Source organism: Ambystoma mexicanum, chromosome 5p, assembly GCF_040938575.1.
Source record: "Ambystoma mexicanum isolate Mex_15411 chromosome 5p, UKY_AmexF1_1, whole genome shotgun sequence".
Classification (NCBI taxonomy): Eukaryota; Metazoa; Chordata; class Amphibia; order Caudata; family Ambystomatidae; genus Ambystoma; species Ambystoma mexicanum.
In genome coordinates, this window is record NC_090930.1 from 272,668,454 (window position 1) to 272,689,030 (window position 20,577).

The window sequence follows — 20,577 nt, forward strand, 5'->3', positions numbered from 1 at the left end:
CTGAAACTTGGAGAACCAACTCCGGTTCCGGAAGCACCTTAAGACCTTCTCTGCCTCTGCTTTCTCTCCTCCTATCCCCTGCTGATCTCCTGGTTGAATCTGAAACTGCACTGGTTACCTGGCTACCCTCTGATCCCGGGTTCAGGTCCCCTCCACGGCAGCTGCACACCTGCACTGCCACCCTGGAAACTGCTGCACTCAGGGACTGTTTCTGTATCCCTACAGCCCCTACTAGCACTTGACAACTGATGTCTGCACTTACCATTGCACTTGCCACCAGCTGGCTGCACTTCTATTTATTATTTATTGTCTTATTTATTTTACTGTTATCCCATGTACTGCACTGCACCCCTTCCCCCTGCACTTTTCCCCTCCCCTGCACTTGCACGATCTCAATGTCACCTGGCCTAGTAGGATCGCTGTCTCTGGCGTCCCTCCATTTCCCCTGCTTTGCATCGTCACACCTTGAAACACTTGTGTATAGGCACGTTATAAATGCCTTATATCATATAACCTAAACCTTTCGGCAGAAGAGCAGACATTTCAGGAGCCACTTTGTGTCGATCTCGGTTGGTTAATGAAATCCTGTCTGTTGCATTCTGGGGAGTCAGGCTCCATGTTCCGAATCCGAGGGAGACAGCAGAGAGTGTGCTGGGGCAGCGTAAACCAGAAAGAAAGCATCCAGAGCACTTCAGAAGGGCAACTACAATGAGGGTCTGCCAGCCTGGGGCAGGAAATCCTGTTGAGGACAAGGTCTTTCGCCTCTTATGAGCAAAAGTCACTGGTCGCTTTGTCATCAAAGCAAATGGAAATTGTGGCACGCTAAATAATGGATCTCTTAATCACCTTAGTTTTGGATTCCTACTAGTAATCCGGTCCTACACTGAATCTCCCTTTTCCATGCTCATGCTATCAGTCCGTATATACTTGTTTCTACATGTCATTAACGTATGTAATCGGTCCCCAATGATTAGTGACTTACATGAAAATGTTGCATTTACCGGGAAATAATACTTGAGCTGTAACTCTCTGCAAAAATGATCGACATCATAAATCGCTTAAACAACAATTATGTTCAAACGTAATGAGCCATATTTATTTCAATTAAACCCCTCTATAATTTCACTTGCCCATGTGCAGAAGGTATCTGCGATACATCCTGTTCTGCAAAGCATCAAGAATCTCGAACTGCAAGCAAGTCCCAAACATGTAGAAAACTTCAAACCCCATGCCCGAATCCCTATTCATCAGAGCCACTAGGCCTATGGTCTTTTGGTTATCAAGGAAGTCCATTGCCATGAAATAGATTACACCAACCGGCCAAGTATCTGGTAAATTCCTGTGTGATATATTACACCTAAAGCCCCATGAAAGGAAGCACCAATAGAGCACTTTTAGCCACGACACTGATATACCCATATGACACATTTGCCGGACCCATATATTTGGCATAGGCACATAATATTTTACCAACACTGCAGGAGAGCATTACAGAGCACTCAAAAGTCCCTACAAGCTTCACAGTATGTATATGGAATACATCAAATAAATAAAAAGGGATACCAGATGGTGTTCCCCGTTCTCCCCTCAATAAGACAACCTACATCGGGACAACATTTCAGGAAACATGCTCTGTGCAAGCACGGAGACACCAACTGCATGCATATAGGTAGTGTGTGCTAGTCATCGACACTAATTGGATAAACTGCGGCAGCCAATACTGTGATCATTCACTATAACCTATGCGACTAAGAAGGAATAGAGAACGAGGGATGGGAGGGGACGGATGATCAGAATCTAAATGACACAATGGAAGAACTAAAGAAACTTGCTACTTATACACACGACAATGGTATTATAATGCGCCAGTCTGCTACTTCACATCTGGGAATACTATAAGCTTCTCCAAGAGAAGAAAACCACAGCCAACACCACATGCAACATTCGATCAAGCCCAGAGGTTTAATGAACTCGACAAGTCCGACAAGTATACCTACACATCAACAAGGACACTAGAAACCCAATAAGGAGAGGGGTTCATACTGAACCTCACTCACCACATTAGTGGTCCAGACCACACTGACCGCAGGGAACTTAAAATGCATTTCCTTGACCATCCCACAGCACATCTCTTGTGATGCAACCAGCATCCCGCACGCAACTGCTGCACATCCAATGACACCAGAGTGATGGTCACCAGAAATGAAATACCTTCAAACCACTCCTCTCGGGAGGATAGCTCAGCAGCAACGTGCTCACCTTGGAACCAAGACGACACGGAGCAACACAGGTTTGATCCCCGGGTCCGCGCTTAGAAACCTCTGGGTATTAAGCGCGTTATGAATAACCTATCATATCATATATGAACAAGGAGCCTGTGCCAATAATTCAAGATTGCCTTAACTGAGGCCTAAAATATGCAAGATCAGCTTCAGAAAATAACAAACACATTAAACATCAGAGTTTGAAATGCACTTTGTAGGAAATAGAAGCATATGTCCTAGACCACCACGGGAGATCTGTCGGTGGCTCCAGTCTTTTCGGCACATCTTCAGGCCACTTACAGCCACCAGAATCACAGAAATTCTTTTGGGTTTTTACTTTCTAACAGACATAAATAAATAAGCATCAACACTTAATTCCATAACAGCCACTGGGACACATTCCACGTTAAGGGATGGGTGGGTGGATTTCACGATGAATCTTCAAATGAGCGCAGCCAAAATCCTAATCCTGGGCAACCTTAAACTCTGAAAAAAGAAGGAAAGTGTCTTAAACTAGTGGACACTCGGGTCTCCTGCGCACCTCATATACTAACGAAATAGTAAAATCTTATTAAGATTTCTGGAGTTACTTTCGGTTGATTAGGTGAAGGCAGTGTAATCACAGCAAGTTAATGTAAATAGTTTAAATCAGTTACATGTTTTATTCATCAAGAACCAAAGATTAGGTGAAAACCCAATCATACAGCCGCTCTCTGAAATCCCAAACTGGGTTCTGTGTTAGTTGTAATTTTACTATGTATAGTTTCTTTGATCCAATCTTGGAAAATACGAAAGTCAAATATATAGTGGTTTTTCAATGTTGGTTTTATCCACCAAGTAGAAAAACATTTTTTTAGAGAAAGAAGTGTCAAGTAGCCACTAATAATGTTCTTCGTGAGGAAGAGATTGCCATAAATCACACTATCCGTAGACTTATAATGTGCCAATGCATTTCGGAATACAACAAATTCCTTCATCAGGGCAAGTCTAAAACATAACATTCAAATGCAATAGTGCCAACCATCCCATGGTTAATATCCATATAAAATAATTCCCATATTTAGAACAACGTAAGTATATAAATATCAACATGAACAGTCATCATCCAAATAGTTGAAAAAATGTGAAGGTAAACACATACCCGACAATGTCATGAGCCAGATCAGAAGGCAGGTCAAAAAATAAAAAGAAACAAATCAGTACAAAGGTAAGTAAAGATGTCCTATAACAAAAATGGAGGGATTTGGGTCCATTACCTGATGTAGGTGAATAATGGCGAAATCTATATTTTCAAAGGCCAGGCTGCTCCACCGTGAGCGGCGAGCAGGTACTGTGAATGGTAAAGTAAATATATAGCAGACTGTCTTCGTTGCATCGGCGCGTCACTTTCCGAAACAATGAAGTGCTGTAGCTAGTAAGTTGCTTTCTGACTTGTACGTCAAGAAATGTTATAATTTCATGTGAGAGCTCCCTAGTGAACTGTACCCGCTGGTCGATGCTGTTTAGATACACAAAACATATTTCAAAAGACTCTCTGGTTCCTTTCCAAATTCCAATATAAGGTACAGCCCTAGGGTTGCTCCCTAGGCTCCATCCATCCAACTTAGGCACATTCATAATAGTAAAGCCTCACTTGGGGTGTTCATGAAACAGCCATTACTTTTATCCAATTGGGTTCAGTCACTCTTAGTATTTTTTCTATGTCCATGGATGACAGACTACTATTTCCTTTTTGATTCTTAGGTGATGACTTTTATCATCACTAACCCAGGAGGTCCATAAATTAGGTATTTTTATCTTATTTAAGCTCATTGACTTGTTCACGGACACGGGTCGCGGCTCGTGCTCTTCTTCATGGAGCCGTGATCACGTGTCTTACACAGCTAAGTTGCTCGGCAACGCACCGATGCACGGAGGACATTTTGCCTTTAATCACGTGTCTTATAAAACCAGGTTGCTCGGCAACGCGCCGATGCAACGAAGACAGTCTGCTTTCAGCAGACGCAGAGAGAACTTCTCCGCTCCGTTCTCTACATATGGTAAGCCATAATCCAAGCTTGTGATTTTTCTATTAGCGATTAGCTACACTTTGGATAGGTCCTTCATATATATATTAACTTTACCATTCACAGTACCTGCTCGCCGCTCACGGTGGAGCAGCCTGGCCTTTGAAAATAAAGATTTCGCCATTATTCACCTACATCAGGTAATGGACCCAAATCCCTCCATTTTTGTTATAGGACATCTTTACTTACCTTTGTACTGATTTGTTTCTTTTTATTTTTTGACCTGCCTTCTGATCCGGCTCATGACATTGTCGGGTATGTGTTTACCTTCACACTTTTTCAACTATTTGGATGATGACTGTTCATGTTGATATTTATATACTTACGTTGTTCTAAATATGGGAATTATTTTATATGGATATTAACCATGGGACGGTTGGCACTATTGCATTTGAATGTTATGTTTTAGACTTGCCCTGATGAAGGAATTTGTTGTATTCCGAAATGCATTGGCACATTATAAGTCTACGGATAGAGTGATTTATGGCAATATCTTCCTCACGAAGAACATTATTAGTGGCTACTTGTCACTTCTTTCTATAAAAAAATTTTTTTCTACTTGATGGATAAAACCAACATTGAAAAACCACTATATATTTGACTTTCGTATTTTTCCAAGATTGGATCAAAGAAACTATACATAGTAAAATTACAACTAACACAGAACCCAGTTTGGGATTTCAGAGAGCGGCTGTATGATTGGGTTTTCACCTAATCTTTGGTTCTTGCTGTTTCTCTGGGTTTGGGTGTCTCCAGGCCTTTTTCAGCCAGCTCCTGTATATAGGATTTAACTTCCTAATAAAGACTCATTACACCAGAGACCTTTGAGAACGCCAGAAAGACTTGATACCCCTGTGGTGCCCACTCAAATTTGCTTCCTACATGTTTTATTCAGCCCATTTCACATAAAAAAAAGTTCATGCAACACAAGAATTCAAATTAAAAAGAGCTTGATGTGTTTCGGGACATATAATCCTTGCATCAGGAGCAAAATACTCATTTAGTTAATGAAGTGTATCAATATTCCAGCTTCAACTCTCGTCTACAAAGTAAATCAAATAATCCCATAAGTGTGATGTTTCAGTCCATTTCAATCACTAACGATATTTATTAATACAAGTGTCACCGTGTTACAAGTCACAAGATGACCTTCTGAGTACACCAATGTGATCCTTATGGACTCTCACATCAGGTAAAGGGGACAATTGCCTGTGTCCTGCATTCAATTCTATAGAAAGTACCAAGTAGTTTAGATAACAGCTATGTATGATGATTAGGAATACAGTCAATTTGAAAAAGGGGAAACTATTCTACAGTCTTTGCACATTCATGAGAAGTCCAGGTTGTCCTTAGTTCAAAATTAACGTGTATCAACTGTGGGGAATATTAAAGACTATCCAATTGATACTGATATTTTATTTGTATCACGCTCGTACACAAGTGTTTCAAAGCGCAACAAGCAATAGTATCTGGATCATGGCGATAGTTTAAAAAAGGCATTGCACGGTTGAGTCTACAGGTCAATAAAATATAAAGGGTGCGTACAAATGTACACGTAATCTTACCTCAATAGCGGAGATGAGGTACAGGAATTGGATATTGTGGTTGTGTCTCTGTAAGGTGATGATAAAGTTTGACCATGGTCATTATCTGTGTTAAAAAGTGAGAAGTACAGTCAAATAAAGAAACCACTGTAAGGGAAGTAGCAACGTAACTTATCAACAGGTATAATGAATGTGCACGTTCTCGTTGTTTCAAGGCATGTAATGCTCTATTTGGAAAATGGCTGTCTTTGAAGTGATGTGTAGCGTGCCCAGATCGGCGTGCCGACTTCATAGGTAAAAAGTGCTTTTGGACAGGAGTGTTTGTGTGTTGTCACCTCTTGGCGGGGTCTTGACTAATTCTAGCACTATCCCTTTTCACTAAAGTGCCTTGCAACTGGTGATTTCACATTGTTCATTCTGTTAGATTTGTGTTCCGTGATTCTGTCTTTGATTTTACGGATATCTGACCTACATAATAAAGTCCACAGGGTCATATTAGTCCATAGATCAAAAATCTGGAGTTGCATGTAGCGAAATGACATAATTTGAATTTCTGTCCAGTGTAAAGATGTCTCACATAAACACCTTTTTGAATGTCATTACAATGTCCACAATGTAGACCCAGGAATGTGCTGCACTTTGGTTTAGATAGAAATACTTGTTTACTATGGACATTTCTTTCTGCCTTAACAAGGTTGTCTCTAGTATTTCTCCCACGTGTGTATGCTATCATGAGTGGTTTGGGTAACAGTTTAGTCATTTGGGGGGGGGACGGGGGATCTAGTCTTGTTTGTGATGTTCCAGTTTTTCTTAATTTGCCTTGATTATTCGATTGATCTGTCGACTTTGTTTGGAAAATGTCATTGAATGAACAAAAGGTAGGTCCCTTTGATGTATTTTGGGAGTTAGCAGATTATTTCTGGATTTTATGTTATTCTTCCTTTTAGCCTCTTCTAGTATCGTGATGGGAAAAAATCTCTTGTTCTGAATCTGTGGATGATAGCTTGCGTAATGTAGAGTGTTTTTACCATGCGTCGGTTTACGGTAAATGGAGGTACGTAGTCTGTTGCCACAAGGAGTCACAAGTAAGTCTAGAAAACCGACTCTGGGAGCGCCCATTTTTTAGTGTGAACTTAATTCTTGCAGGTTGTTCATTAAGATAGGTCAGAAATATCTGCATTTTTTCGTTAGGACCCTTCCAGAACCCAAAGATAGCGTCGATATATCTCTTCCATTCTACTAGTTTACGTTTCCAAACGGGGGTGTTCTAGAATATGTTTTTCGGTCTCAAAAGCATACATAAAAGAATTGGCTCATGAGGGGCCATGGAGGACCCCATTGAAGTACCAGATATTTGAAGGTAGTAATCGTTTTGTAATCTAAAGTAATTGTTATACAGAATAATCCTAGCCAGCTCAAATCGTAAAGAATTTATTAGATTGATATATATTTTATTTATATCGCGCTCATACACAAGTGTTTCAGAGCGTGGCCAAGCAATAGGAGGGGAACAAGGGAGAACAAACAAAAAACGATCTTACTAGGCCCAGTGACATTAAGAACGCGCAAGTGCATGGAGAAGGGAAAAGGGATAAAGTGCGTGGAAGGGGGAAGAAGTGGAAAGTGCAGAACAGAGGAGAGAAAAGAATAAATAATAAGTGAAATAAATAAATACAGGCAACGAAGAGGTGGTAGTGCAGCCAGCAAGTGGCAAGTGCATGATTGGTCAGATAGGGTAAGTGCAGAAGAACGGTGGGGGGGCTGTAAGGGTACAGATACAGATCCCAGTGCAATGGGTGGCCCAGAGGCAGTGCAGGAGGGAGGCAGGATGGGCAGGTACCTAGGCCAGAAGGACAGTGGGTGGCCAGGTGAACAGTGCCAAGAGAGAAAACGGGTCAGCAGGGGAGAAGAGGGGCAAAGTAAGAAGCGAAGAGGAAGGTCTTGAGGTGCTTCCGGAATCGGAGATGGTTCTCCTCAAGTTTCAAGGTGGCAGGGAGGCTGTTCCAAAGGGAGGCCGCAGCCGAAGATAGATCTACCCACAGCTTGTTTCTTTGAAAAACTTCTGACCCTGAAGGAATTTGAAGTAGAGGAGCGAAGGGCACAGAAGGGGAAGTATTTACAGAGGGATAGTTGAAGGTATTTTGGACCGAGGCCCCAAAAAGCCTTGTGGACAAAGCAGAGGGTTTTAAATTTAATCCTTGCATCCACTGGGAACCAATAAAGGGATTTCAGAGCTGGAGCGATACGATCCCAGGGCTTGAGGGCAAGGACAAGTCTTGCAGCCCTGTTCTGGATTAGTTGTAGAGGGCGGAGAATGGAGGCAAGTAGAGTTAGAAAGAGGCTGTTACAGTAGTCCAACCTGGAGAGAACCAGAGCTTGGGAGACAGTGAGCTTCTGGGGGAAGGAGAGGAAAAGGAGAGTACCTCTGAGGAGGTGAAGTAAGAAGTTTGACTTTTTAGAGACGTCAGAAATGTGGGCGGAGAAGGGAACTGTGGAGATAGCCCTAAGCAATGCAAGTTAAAGTCATTATGATCGTACCGCAAGCAATCAGTAACTTTGCTGTATCCTTCCATCTGTGAACATTTCCTGCACAGTCCAAGAAGGGGCAGAGGGCAGGAAAGGCCTTTGAGTGACGTGCAACATGCCATCAACCAACATGTACACAAATTACTGAAAATCAACCCATATTCCTTCTCCCTTCCTGGATCTTACCTTTTGCTCCTCTCAGGGTTTAGGAGGAGATCGGTGTACGAGAATTCAGGATTGGTAGTCGAACAAGGAGTACGGTAACACCCCCATTAATAACTATGTGTTCACCTAATCAGCAATATCATGAAGGCGAAAAATATCAGAAGTTGCTAGCCATGCATACATGTCACTAATCCCCTGGCATTAATGCCAGCTCTCCAAATGCATACAGCAAAGCATTTCTTACTCACCTAGAGTGATCACATGCAATAGAAATATTATTTGATAATCCTTTGATCAAATAGAATATGTAATGTCTTTTGTCTTTAAGGAAGTCTTGTATGTATTGAGAACTAGAAATATGGCAGAAAACGCATAAATGAAGCAAATTCTTATAGCTGTCTAGAAACTTATTTTTGTAGATGCTATGCATTTTAGGCCATGTGGCATGAAACAAATGTTGCTGTCCGAACATAACTGCCTAAAGTAGCGGGAAGGATTCACACACAAGGGAAAGGGCCAAATCATAAAACATCAATGCCTTAGGTTTATAGTACTAGAAGAGAAGGGTTAATGTTATACAATTTACCTTGTAGTTGATAAAAGTATGTTTTTTGTTGAAAATAAACATGTGCACTCCTCGCCTTGCAGATAATGTTGACAGCCATGCACACACTCTGCCCTTCTAGGATTAACTTGTGACTGGGTAGGCAAGGAATGGAACCTAGCTCGGTATTGAACAGGACCACCTCAGATAGCAGAAATTAAAGACACCACCTAGCAATAAATGAAGATAACCCTGAAGCACTCCCTTGTGCACCCTCTTCTTGAGAAACCCTCCGCCAACCCTTCCTGTCCGGCTAACTATCGTCCTATCTCCATCACTCCTTTCCTAGGCAAACTCCTGGCAAAGCTGTCCATCTCCCAGCTTAATCTTCACTCTGAATCTATTGGTTGTCTCCATGACCATCAGTCTGGCTTCAGAGCAGCCGGAACCACAGACACTGCTCTCCTGAACATCCGAGAAGACCTGCTCTCCAACCTTAATTCTAACACCCAGTGTCCTGATCCTACTTTATCTCTCTTCTGCCTTTGACACAGTCAACCATGCCATCCTGCTCAACCGTCTCCGTGATAACCTGGGTATCACTGTTCAGGCCCTGGCTTGGCTGACCTCCTTCCTCTCTGACCGACCCTTGCAAGTCCAACTTGGGTCCTTCCTCTCCTATCTCTACCTGTGGTGTTCCCCAGGGGTCTAACCTCTCTCCCTGGCTGTTCAACCAACACCTGGCAATTCTTGCCCACCGCATTGCCGCTCTTTGTCCCAACTTTCAATGTTATGCGGATGACACTAGGCTAATTTTCAGGCTCCCTTCAGGCACCTCTTCTTCTCTCATCTCTGTCTGTCCGCCATCCAGGAGTGGTGTACTGCCAATGATCTCTGCCTTAATGCCAGTAAGACCGAGATTCTCCTCATCGGCACACCTGCTCCCTTCTTTCCCGTCACTCTCTGGCCGGCCTCTCTGGCCCTCTTCCTGCTCCCACTTGTGAGGCTAAAAACCTCAGGGTCATCTTCGACTGCACACTTTCCTTCTCTCCTCACATCTCTGACGTCTCTAAGAAGTCACACTACCTGCTGCACCTCCTCACAGGTATTCTTCCTTTCCTCTCCTTCCCCCAGAAGCTAGCTCACTGTTCTCCAGAGCTCTGGTTCTCTCTAGGCTGGACTACTGCAAAAGCTTCTTACTAAATCTGCCTGCTTTTACACTCCGCCCTCTGCGACTCATCCAAAACAGGACTGAGAGACTTGTCCTTGGCCTCAAGCCCAGGGATCGTATCTCTCCAGGACTGATCCCAGTGGCAGCGATGATTTCAAAACCCTCTTCAACTCGCTCTTCCTAAATAGCTTCCTTCTCTGGCTCTTCGCTCATCCGCCTCCAACAACCCCCAGGGTTAGTCGATTCTCCAAGCAGCGAGTTGGTGGTAGTTTTCTTCTGCTGGGGCCTCTCCCTCTGGAACAGCCTCCCTGCCTCTCTGAAACTTGGAGAACCAACTCCGGTTCCGGAAGCACCTTAAGACCTTCTCTGCCTCTGCTTTCTCTCCTCCTATCCCCTGCTGATCTCCTGGTTGAATCTGAAACTGCACTGGTTACCTGGCTACCCTCTGATCCCGGGTTCAGGTCCCCTCCACGGCAGCTGCACACCTGCACTGCCCCCCTGGAAACTGCTGCACTCAGGGACTGTTTCTGTATCCCTACAGCCCCTACTAGCACTTGACAACTGATGTCTGCACTTACCATTGCACTTGCCACCAGCTGGCTGCACTTCTATTTATTATTTATTGTCTTATTTATTTTACTGTTATCCCATGTACTGCACTGCACCCCTTCCCCCTGCACTTTTCCCCTCCCCTGCACTTGCACGATCTCAATGTCACCTGGCCTAGTAGGATCGCTGTCTCTGGCGTCCCTCCATTTCCCCTGCTTTGCATCGTCACACCTTGAAACACTTGTGTATAGGCACGTTATAAATGCCTTATATCATATAACCTAAACCTTTCGGCAGAAGAGCAGACATTTCAGGAGCCACTTTGTGTCGATCTCGGTTGGTTAATGAAATCCTGTCTGTTGCATTCTGGGGAGTCAGGCTCCATGTTCCGAATCCGAGGGAGACAGCAGAGAGTGTGCTGGGGCAGCGTAAACCAGAAAGAAAGCATCCAGAGCACTTCAGAAGGGCAACTACAATGAGGGTCTGCCAGCCTGGGGCAGGAAATCCTGTTGAGGACAAGGTCTTTCGCCTCTTATGAGCAAAAGTCACTGGTCGCTTTGTCATCAAAGCAAATGGAAATTGTGGCACGCTAAATAATGGATCTCTTAATCACCTTAGTTTTGGATTCCTACTAGTAATCCGGTCCTACACTGAATCTCCCTTTTCCATGCTCATGCTATCAGTCCGTATATACTTGTTTCTACATGTCATTAACGTATGTAATCGGTCCCCAATGATTAGTGACTTACATGAAAATGTTGCATTTACCGGGAAATAATACTTGAGCTGTAACTCTCTGCAAAAATGATCGACATCATAAATCGCTTAAACAACAATTATGTTCAAACGTAATGAGCCATATTTATTTCAATTAAACCCCTCTATAATTTCACTTGCCCATGTGCAGAAGGTATCTGCGATACATCCTGTTCTGCAAAGCATCAAGAATCTCGAACTGCAAGCAAGTCCCAAACATGTAGAAAACTTCAAACCCCATGCCCGAATCCCTATTCATCAGAGCCACTAGGCCTATGGTCTTTTGGTTATCAAGGAAGTCCATTGCCATGAAATAGATTACACCAACCGGCCAAGTATCTGGTAAATTCCTGTGTGATATATTACACCTAAAGCCCCATGAAAGGAAGCACCAATAGAGCACTTTTAGCCACGACACTGATATACCCATATGACACATTTGCCGGACCCATATATTTGGCATAGGCACATAATATTTTACCAACACTGCAGGAGAGCATTACAGAGCACTCAAAAGTCCCTACAAGCTTCACAGTATGTATATGGAATACATCAAATAAATAAAAAGGGATACCAGATGGTGTTCCCCGTTCTCCCCTCAATAAGACAACCTACATCGGGACAACATTTCAGGAAACATGCTCTGTGCAAGCACGGAGACACCAACTGCATGCATATAGGTAGTGTGTGCTAGTCATCGACACTAATTGGATAAACTGCGGCAGCCAATACTGTGATCATTCACTATAACCTATGCGACTAAGAAGGAATAGAGAACGAGGGATGGGAGGGGACGGATGATCAGAATCTAAATGACACAATGGAAGAACTAAAGAAACTTGCTACTTATACACACGACAATGGTATTATAATGCGCCAGTCTGCTACTTCACATCTGGGAATACTATAAGCTTCTCCAAGAGAAGAAAACCACAGCCAACACCACATGCAACATTCGATCAAGCCCAGAGGTTTAATGAACTCGACAAGTCCGACAAGTATACCTACACATCAACAAGGACACTAGAAACCCAATAAGGAGAGGGGTTCATACTGAACCTCACTCACCACATTAGTGGTCCAGACCACACTGACCGCAGGGAACTTAAAATGCATTTCCTTGACCATCCCACAGCACATCTCTTGTGATGCAACCAGCATCCCGCACGCAACTGCTGCACATCCAATGACACCAGAGTGATGGTCACCAGAAATGAAATACCTTCAAACCACTCCTCTCGGGAGGATAGCTCAGCAGCAACGTGCTCACCTTGGAACCAAGACGACACGGAGCAACACAGGTTTGATCCCCGGGTCCGCGCTTAGAAACCTCTGGGTATTAAGCGCGTTATGAATAACCTATCATATCATATATGAACAAGGAGCCTGTGCCAATAATTCAAGATTGCCTTAACTGAGGCCTAAAATATGCAAGATCAGCTTCAGAAAATAACAAACACATTAAACATCAGAGTTTGAAATGCACTTTGTAGGAAATAGAAGCATATGTCCTAGACCACCACGGGAGATCTGTCGGTGGCTCCAGTCTTTTCGGCACATCTTCAGGCCACTTACAGCCACCAGAATCACAGAAATTCTTTTGGGTTTTTACTTTCTAACAGACATAAATAAATAAGCATCAACACTTAATTCCATAACAGCCACTGGGACACATTCCACGTTAAGGGATGGGTGGGTGGATTTCACGATGAATCTTCAAATGAGCGCAGCCAAAATCCTAATCCTGGGCAACCTTAAACTCTGAAAAAAGAAGGAAAGTGTCTTAAACTAGTGGACACTCGGGTCTCCTGCGCACCTCATATACTAACGAAATAGTAAAATCTTATTAAGATTTCTGGAGTTACTTTCGGTTGATTAGGTGAAGGCAGTGTAATCACAGCAAGTTAATGTAAATAGTTTAAATCAGTTACATGTTTTATTCATCAAGAACCAAAGATTAGGTGAAAACCCAATCATACAGCCGCTCTCTGAAATCCCAAACTGGGTTCTGTGTTAGTTGTAATTTTACTATGTATAGTTTCTTTGATCCAATCTTGGAAAATACGAAAGTCAAATATATAGTGGTTTTTCAATGTTGGTTTTATCCACCAAGTAGAAAAACATTTTTTTAGAGAAAGAAGTGTCAAGTAGCCACTAATAATGTTCTTCGTGAGGAAGAGATTGCCATAAATCACACTATCCGTAGACTTATAATGTGCCAATGCATTTCGGAATACAACAAATTCCTTCATCAGGGCAAGTCTAAAACATAACATTCAAATGCAATAGTGCCAACCATCCCATGGTTAATATCCATATAAAATAATTCCCATATTTAGAACAACGTAAGTATATAAATATCAACATGAACAGTCATCATCCAAATAGTTGAAAAAATGTGAAGGTAAACACATACCCGACAATGTCATGAGCCAGATCAGAAGGCAGGTCAAAAAATAAAAAGAAACAAATCAGTACAAAGGTAAGTAAAGATGTCCTATAACAAAAATGGAGGGATTTGGGTCCATTACCTGATGTAGGTGAATAATGGCGAAATCTATATTTTCAAAGGCCAGGCTGCTCCACCGTGAGCGGCGAGCAGGTACTGTGAATGGTAAAGTAAATATATAGCAGACTGTCTTCGTTGCATCGGCGCGTCACTTTCCGAAACAATGAAGTGCTGTAGCTAGTAAGTTGCTTTCTGACTTGTACGTCAAGAAATGTTATAATTTCATGTGAGAGCTCCCTAGTGAACTGTACCCGCTGGTCGATGCTGTTTAGATACACAAAACATATTTCAAAAGACTCTCTGGTTCCTTTCCAAATTCCAATATAAGGTACAGCCCTAGGGTTGCTCCCTAGGCTCCATCCATCCAACTTAGGCACATTCATAATAGTAAAGCCTCACTTGGGGTGTTCATGAAACAGCCATTACTTTTATCCAATTGGGTTCAGTCACTCTTAGTATTTTTTCTATGTCCATGGATGACAGACTACTATTTCCTTTTTGATTCTTAGGTGATGACTTTTATCATCACTAACCCAGGAGGTCCATAAATTAGGTATTTTTATCTTATTTAAGCTCATTGACTTGTTCACGGACACGGGTCGCGGCTCGTGCTCTTCTTCATGGAGCCGTGATCACGTGTCTTACACAGCTAAGTTGCTCGGCAACGCACCGATGCACGGAGGACATTTTGCCTTTAATCACGTGTCTTATAAAACCAGGTTGCTCGGCAACGCGCCGATGCAACGAAGACAGTCTGCTTTCAGCAGACGCAGAGAGAACTTCTCCGCTCCGTTCTCTACATATGGTAAGCCATAATCCAAGCTTGTGATTTTTCTATTAGCGATTAGCTACACTTTGGATAGGTCCTTCATATATATATTAATTTTACCATTCACAGTACCTGCTCGCCGCTCACGGTGGAGCAGCCTGGCCTTTGAAAATAAAGATTTCGCCATTATTCACCTACATCAGGTAATGGACCCAAATCCCTCCATTTTTGTTATAGGACATCTTTACTTACCTTTGTACTGATTTGTTTCTTTTTATTTTTTGACCTGCCTTCTGATCCGGCTCATGACATTGTCGGGTATGTGTTTACCTTCACACTTTTTCAACTATTTGGATGATGACTGTTCATGTTGATATTTATATACTTACGTTGTTCTAAATATGGGAATTATTTTATATGGATATTAACCATGGGACGGTTGGCACTATTGCATTTGAATGTTATGTTTTAGACTTGCCCTGATGAAGGAATTTGTTGTATTCCGAAATGCATTGGCACATTATAAGTCTACGGATAGAGTGATTTATGGCAATATCTTCCTCACGAAGAACATTATTAGTGGCTACTTGTCACTTCTTTCTATAAAAAAAAATTTTTCTACTTGATGGATAAAACCAACATTGAAAAACCACTATATATTTGACTTTCGTATTTTTCCAAGATTGGATCAAAGAAACTATACATAGTAAAATTACAACTAACACAGAACCCAGTTTGGGATTTCAGAGAGCGGCTGTATGATTGGGTTTTCACCTAATCTTTGGTTCTTGCTGTTTCTCTGGGTTTGGGTGTCTCCAGGCCTTTTTCAGCCAGCTCCTGTATATAGGATTTAACTTCCTAATAAAGACTCATTACACCAGAGACCTTTGAGAACGCCAGAAAGACTTGATACCCCTGTGGTGCCCACTCAAATTTGCTTCCTACATGTTTTATTCAGCCCATTTCACATAAAAAAAAGTTCATGCAACACAAGAATTCAAATTAAAAAGAGCTTGATGTGTTTCGGGACATATAATCCTTGCATCAGGAGCAAAATACTCATTTAGTTAATGAAGTGTATCAATATTCCAGCTTCAACTCTCGTCTACAAAGTAAATCAAATAATCCCATAAGTGTGATGTTTCAGTCCATTTCAATCACTAACGATATTTATTAATACAAGTGTCACCTTGTTACAAGTCACAAGATGACCTTCTGAGTACACCAATGTGATCCTTATGGACTCTCACATCAGGTAAAGGGGACAATTGCCTGTGTCCTGCATTCAATTCTATAGAAAGTACCAAGTAGTTTAGATAACAGCTATGTATGATGATTAGGAATACAGTCAATTTGAAAAAGGGGAAACTATTCTACAGTCTTTGCACATTCATGAGAAGTCCAGGTTGTCCTTAGTTCAAAATTAACGTGTATCAACTGTGGGGAATATTAAAGACTATCCAATTGATACTGATATTTTATTTGTATCACGCTCGTACACAAGTGTTTCAAAGCGCAACAAGCAATAGTATCTGGATCATGGCGATAGTTTAAAAAAGGCATTGCACGGTTGAGTCTACAGGTCAATAAAATATAAAGGGTGCGTACAAATGTACACGTAATCTTACCTCAATAGCGGAGATGAGGTACAGGAATTGGATATTGTGGTTGTGTCTCTGTAAGGTGATGATAAAGTTTGACCATGGTCATTATCTGTGTTAAAAAGTGAGAAGTACAGTCAAATAAAGAAACCACTGTAAGGGAAGTAGCAACGTAACTTATCAACAGGTATAATGAATGTGCACGTTCTCGTTGTTTCAAGGCATGTAATGCTCTATTTGGAAAATGGCTGTCTTTGAAGTGATGTGTAGCGTGCCCAGATCGGCGTGCCGACTTCATAGGTAAAAAGTGCTTTTGGACAGGAGTGTTTGTGTGTTGTCACCTCTTGGCGGGGTCTTGACTAATTCTAGCACTATCCCTTTTCACTAAAGTGCCTTGCAACTGGTGATTTCACATTGTTCATTCTGTTAGATTTGTGTTCCGTGATTCTGTCTTTGATTTTACGGATATCTGACCTACATAATAAAGTCCACAGGGTCATATTAGTCCATAGATCAAAAATCTGGAGTTGCATGTAGCGAAATGACATAATTTGAATTTCTGTCCAGTGTAAAGATGTCTCACATAAACACCTTTTTGAATGTCATTACAATGTCCACAATGTAGACCCAGGAATGTGCTGCACTTTGGTTTAGATAGAAATACTTGTTTACTATGGACATTTCTTTCTGCCTTAACAAGGTTGTCTCTAGTATTTCTCCCACGTGTGTATGCTATCATGAGTGGTTTGGGTAACAGTTTAGTCATTTGGGGGGGGGACGGGGGATCTAGTCTTGTTTGTGATGTTCCAGTTTTTCTTAATTTGCCTTGATTATTCGATTGATCTGTCGACTTTGTTTGGAAAATGTCATTGAATGAACAAAAGGTAGGTCCCTTTGATGTATTTTGGGAGTTAGCAGATTATTTCTGGATTTTATGTTATTCTTCCTTTTAGCCTCTTCTAGTATCGTGATGGGAAAAAATCTCTTGTTCTGAATCTGTGGATGATAGCTTGCGTAATGTAGAGTGTTTTTACCATGCGTCGGTTTACGGTAAATGGAGGTACGTAGTCTGTTGCCACAAGGAGTCACAAGTAAGTCTAGAAAACCGACTCTGGGAGCGCCCATTTTTTAGTGTGAACTTAATTCTTGCAGGTTGTTCATTAAGATAGGTCAGAAATATCTGCATTTTTTCGTTAGGACCCTTCCAGAACCCAAAGATAGCGTCGATATATCTCTTCCATTCTACTAGTTTACGTTTCCAAACGGGGGTGTTCTAGAATATGTTTTTCGGTCTCAAAAGCATACATAAAAGAATTGGCTCATGAGGGGCCATGGAGGACCCCATTGAAGTACCAGATATTTGAAGGTAGTAATCGTTTTGTAATCTAAAGTAATTGTTATACAGAATAATCCTAGCCAGCTCAAATCGTAAAGAATTTATTAGATTGATATATATTTTATTTATATCGCGCTCATACACAAGTGTTTCAGAGCGTGGCCAAGCAATAGGAGGGGAACAAGGGAGAACAAACAAAAAACGATCTTACTAGGCCCAGTGACATTAAGAACGCGCAAGTGCATGGAGAAGGGAAAAGGGATAAAGTGCGTGGAAGGGGGAAGAAGTGGAAAGTGCAGAACAGAGGAGAGAAAAGAATAAATAATAAGTGAAATAAATAAATACAGGCAACGAAGAGGTGGTAGTGCAGCCAGCAAGTGGCAAGTGCATGATTGGTCAGATAGGGTAAGTGCAGAAGAACGGTGGGGGGGCTGTAAGGGTACAGATACAGATCCCAGTGCAATGGGTGGCCCAGAGGCAGTGCAGGAGGGAGGCAGGATGGGCAGGTACCTAGGCCAGAAGGACAGTGGGTGGCCAGGTGAACAGTGCCAAGAGAGAAAACGGGTCAGCAGGGGAGAAGAGGGGCAAAGTAAGAAGCGAAGAGGAAGGTCTTGAGGTGCTTCCGGAATCGGAGATGGTTCTCCTCAAGTTTCAAGGTGGCAGGGAGGCTGTTCCAAAGGGAGGCCGCAGCCGAAGATAGATCTACCCACAGCTTGTTTCTTTGAAAAACTTCTGACCCTGAAGGAATTTGAAGTAGAGGAGCGAAGGGCACAGAAGGGGAAGTATTTACAGAGGGATAGTTGAAGGTATTTTGGACCGAGGCCCCAAAAAGCCTTGTGGACAAAGCAGAGGGTTTTAAATTTAATCCTTGCATCCACTGGGAACCAATGAAGGGATTTCAGAGCTGGAGCGATACGATCCCAGGGCTTGAGGGCAAGGACAAGTCTTGCAGCCCTGTTCTGGATTAGTTGTAGAGGGCGGAGAATGGAGGCAAGTAGAGTTAGAAAGAGGCTGTTACAGTAGTCCAACCTGGAGAGAACCAGAGCTTGGGAGACAGTGAGCTTCTGGGGGAAGGAGAGGAAAAGGAGAGTACCTCTGAGGAGGTGAAGTAAGAAGTTTGACTTTTTAGAGACGTCAGAAATGTGGGCGGAGAAGGGAACTGTGGAGTCAAACATGACTCTGTGGTTCTTATCCTCGCAGGCAGGAGTAGGAAGAGGGCCAAGGGAGGACGGCCAGAGAGTGAGGGGGAAAGGATGGTGAAGGTGTACCGATGAGGATCTCAGTCCTGTTGGCATTTAGACAAAGTTCATTGGCAGTACACCAATTTTAAATGGCGATTAGGCAATCAGATGAGGGAGGGAAAGGAGGTGGCCGAGGGCAGCATGAAAATGAGTTGAGCGTCATCAGCATAGCACTTGAAGTTAGAGCAGAAAATGGAAATGCAGTAGGCGAGAGTTGCCAGGTATTGCTTGAAAAGCCGGTGGGCGAGATTAGACCCCTGGAGAACACCACAGGTAGAGAGGGAGATCGATGGATGGAAGGACACAAGTTGTACCTGGGAGAGTCGATCAGAAAGGAAAGAGGCCAGCCAAGCCAGAGCCTGATCAGTGATACCCAGGTTGTAACAAAGACGGTTGAGCAGGGTGGTGTGGTTGACCGTGTTGAAGGAAGAGGAGAGATCAAGTAGGATGAGGACAGAGGGAATGTTAGAGTCAAGGTTGGAGAGCAGATCTTCACGGATGCTCGGGAGAGCAGTTTCCGTGATTCTGGCAGCACTGAAGCTAGATTGGTGGTCATGGAGAGAGCCAACAGAATTGGAATGGTTTAGCTGAGATATGGCCAGCTCTTCCAGGAGTTTACCCAAAAAGGGAGTAATGGAAATTGGGCGATAGTTAGCCGGACAAGGATCAGCTGTGGGTTTGTTGAGCAGAGCATGCACAATGGAGTGCTTCAGAGGGGGAGGGGAAAGATCCAGAGGCAAAGGACAGGTTGCAGAAATCAGCAAGGGCCGGAGCGAGGGCATCACTGTGGTCCTTAATGGTTTTAGAGGAGCAGGGATGGACTTGTTTTGATGAGGCTTTCATAGATCAGACTTGTCTAGCGACCTCATCAGGGAAAAAGGAGGAGAAAGAGGGTGGGGGGTAGCTGGAGGAGGGACAGCAAGCAGAGATGGTGAGGGGAGAGGGTGGACAAGATGTCCTGGGTCTTAGAGATGAATGAGAGGCAAGGGCATTGCAAAGAGCCTGGGAAGCGAGAGGAGGGGTGGAGACTGCAGCAGGATTGGCCAGCTCCTTGCAGATTTTAAAGAATTTGGCGGAGTTGTTAGATGCCACAGAGACACAGGCTTGAATGTGGACTCTCTGAATGTGGACTCTTCTTGGTACGGACAGAGTCGGTATTGCCTTTGAACAGGCGGCAGGCCAGTTTGTTAGAAGATGAACAAGAAGCCCTCCATTTCCTCTAAGCCGCCCTACACTTACGTTTAAGTGTAGCTAGGTCAGAGTCATACAAGGAATTGCACTTGGCTTTGGACTTCAAGCAGATCCTCATGACAGGGGCAAGAGCATAAAGAGTATCAGAAATAGAAGGGGTCAGGGCATTGTCTGGGTGTGAGTCAGCCAGAGGAGGAGGGGGGGTGGGAGGGGGTGGACATGGGAAGAGAAGGCGACAGGGGAAGAGAAAGTGGCAGCAAAAGCCTCAACTGACACGCGCTTCATGGGACGGATGTCTGAGAAGGTAGGTGGCAGTGTTGGGGTAGGCTTGGCTTGGGGAAGAGT

At 43.1% G+C, this 20,577-nt stretch overlaps 2 protein-coding genes across 4 annotated transcripts in view; both read right to left on the minus strand.

Moving 5' to 3' along the window:
• The window catches only part of LOC138480894 (transcriptional regulator Kaiso-like), a 307,074-nt gene extending 301,089 nt beyond the window's left edge, over positions 1 to 5,985 (minus strand). Inside the window, exon 1 of the mRNA XM_069612687.1 lies at positions 5,896 to 5,985. The gene's annotated coding sequence lies outside the window, so the exon portion shown is untranslated. The remainder of the gene's footprint in view (positions 1 to 5,895) is intronic.
• LOC138480893 (transcriptional regulator Kaiso-like) overlaps positions 1 to 20,577 on the minus strand; it is a 422,231-nt gene that overhangs the window by 140,488 nt on the left and 261,166 nt on the right. The window contains exon 2 of one of the 3 annotated variants that reach the window (XR_011274159.1): positions 16,159 to 16,576. The exons of the other annotated variants lie outside the window; for them this stretch is intronic. The gene's annotated coding sequence lies outside the window, so the exon portion shown is untranslated. Of the gene's footprint in view, positions 1 to 16,158; positions 16,577 to 20,577 lie in introns of those variants that run through there. 3 annotated transcript variants of the gene reach the window in all.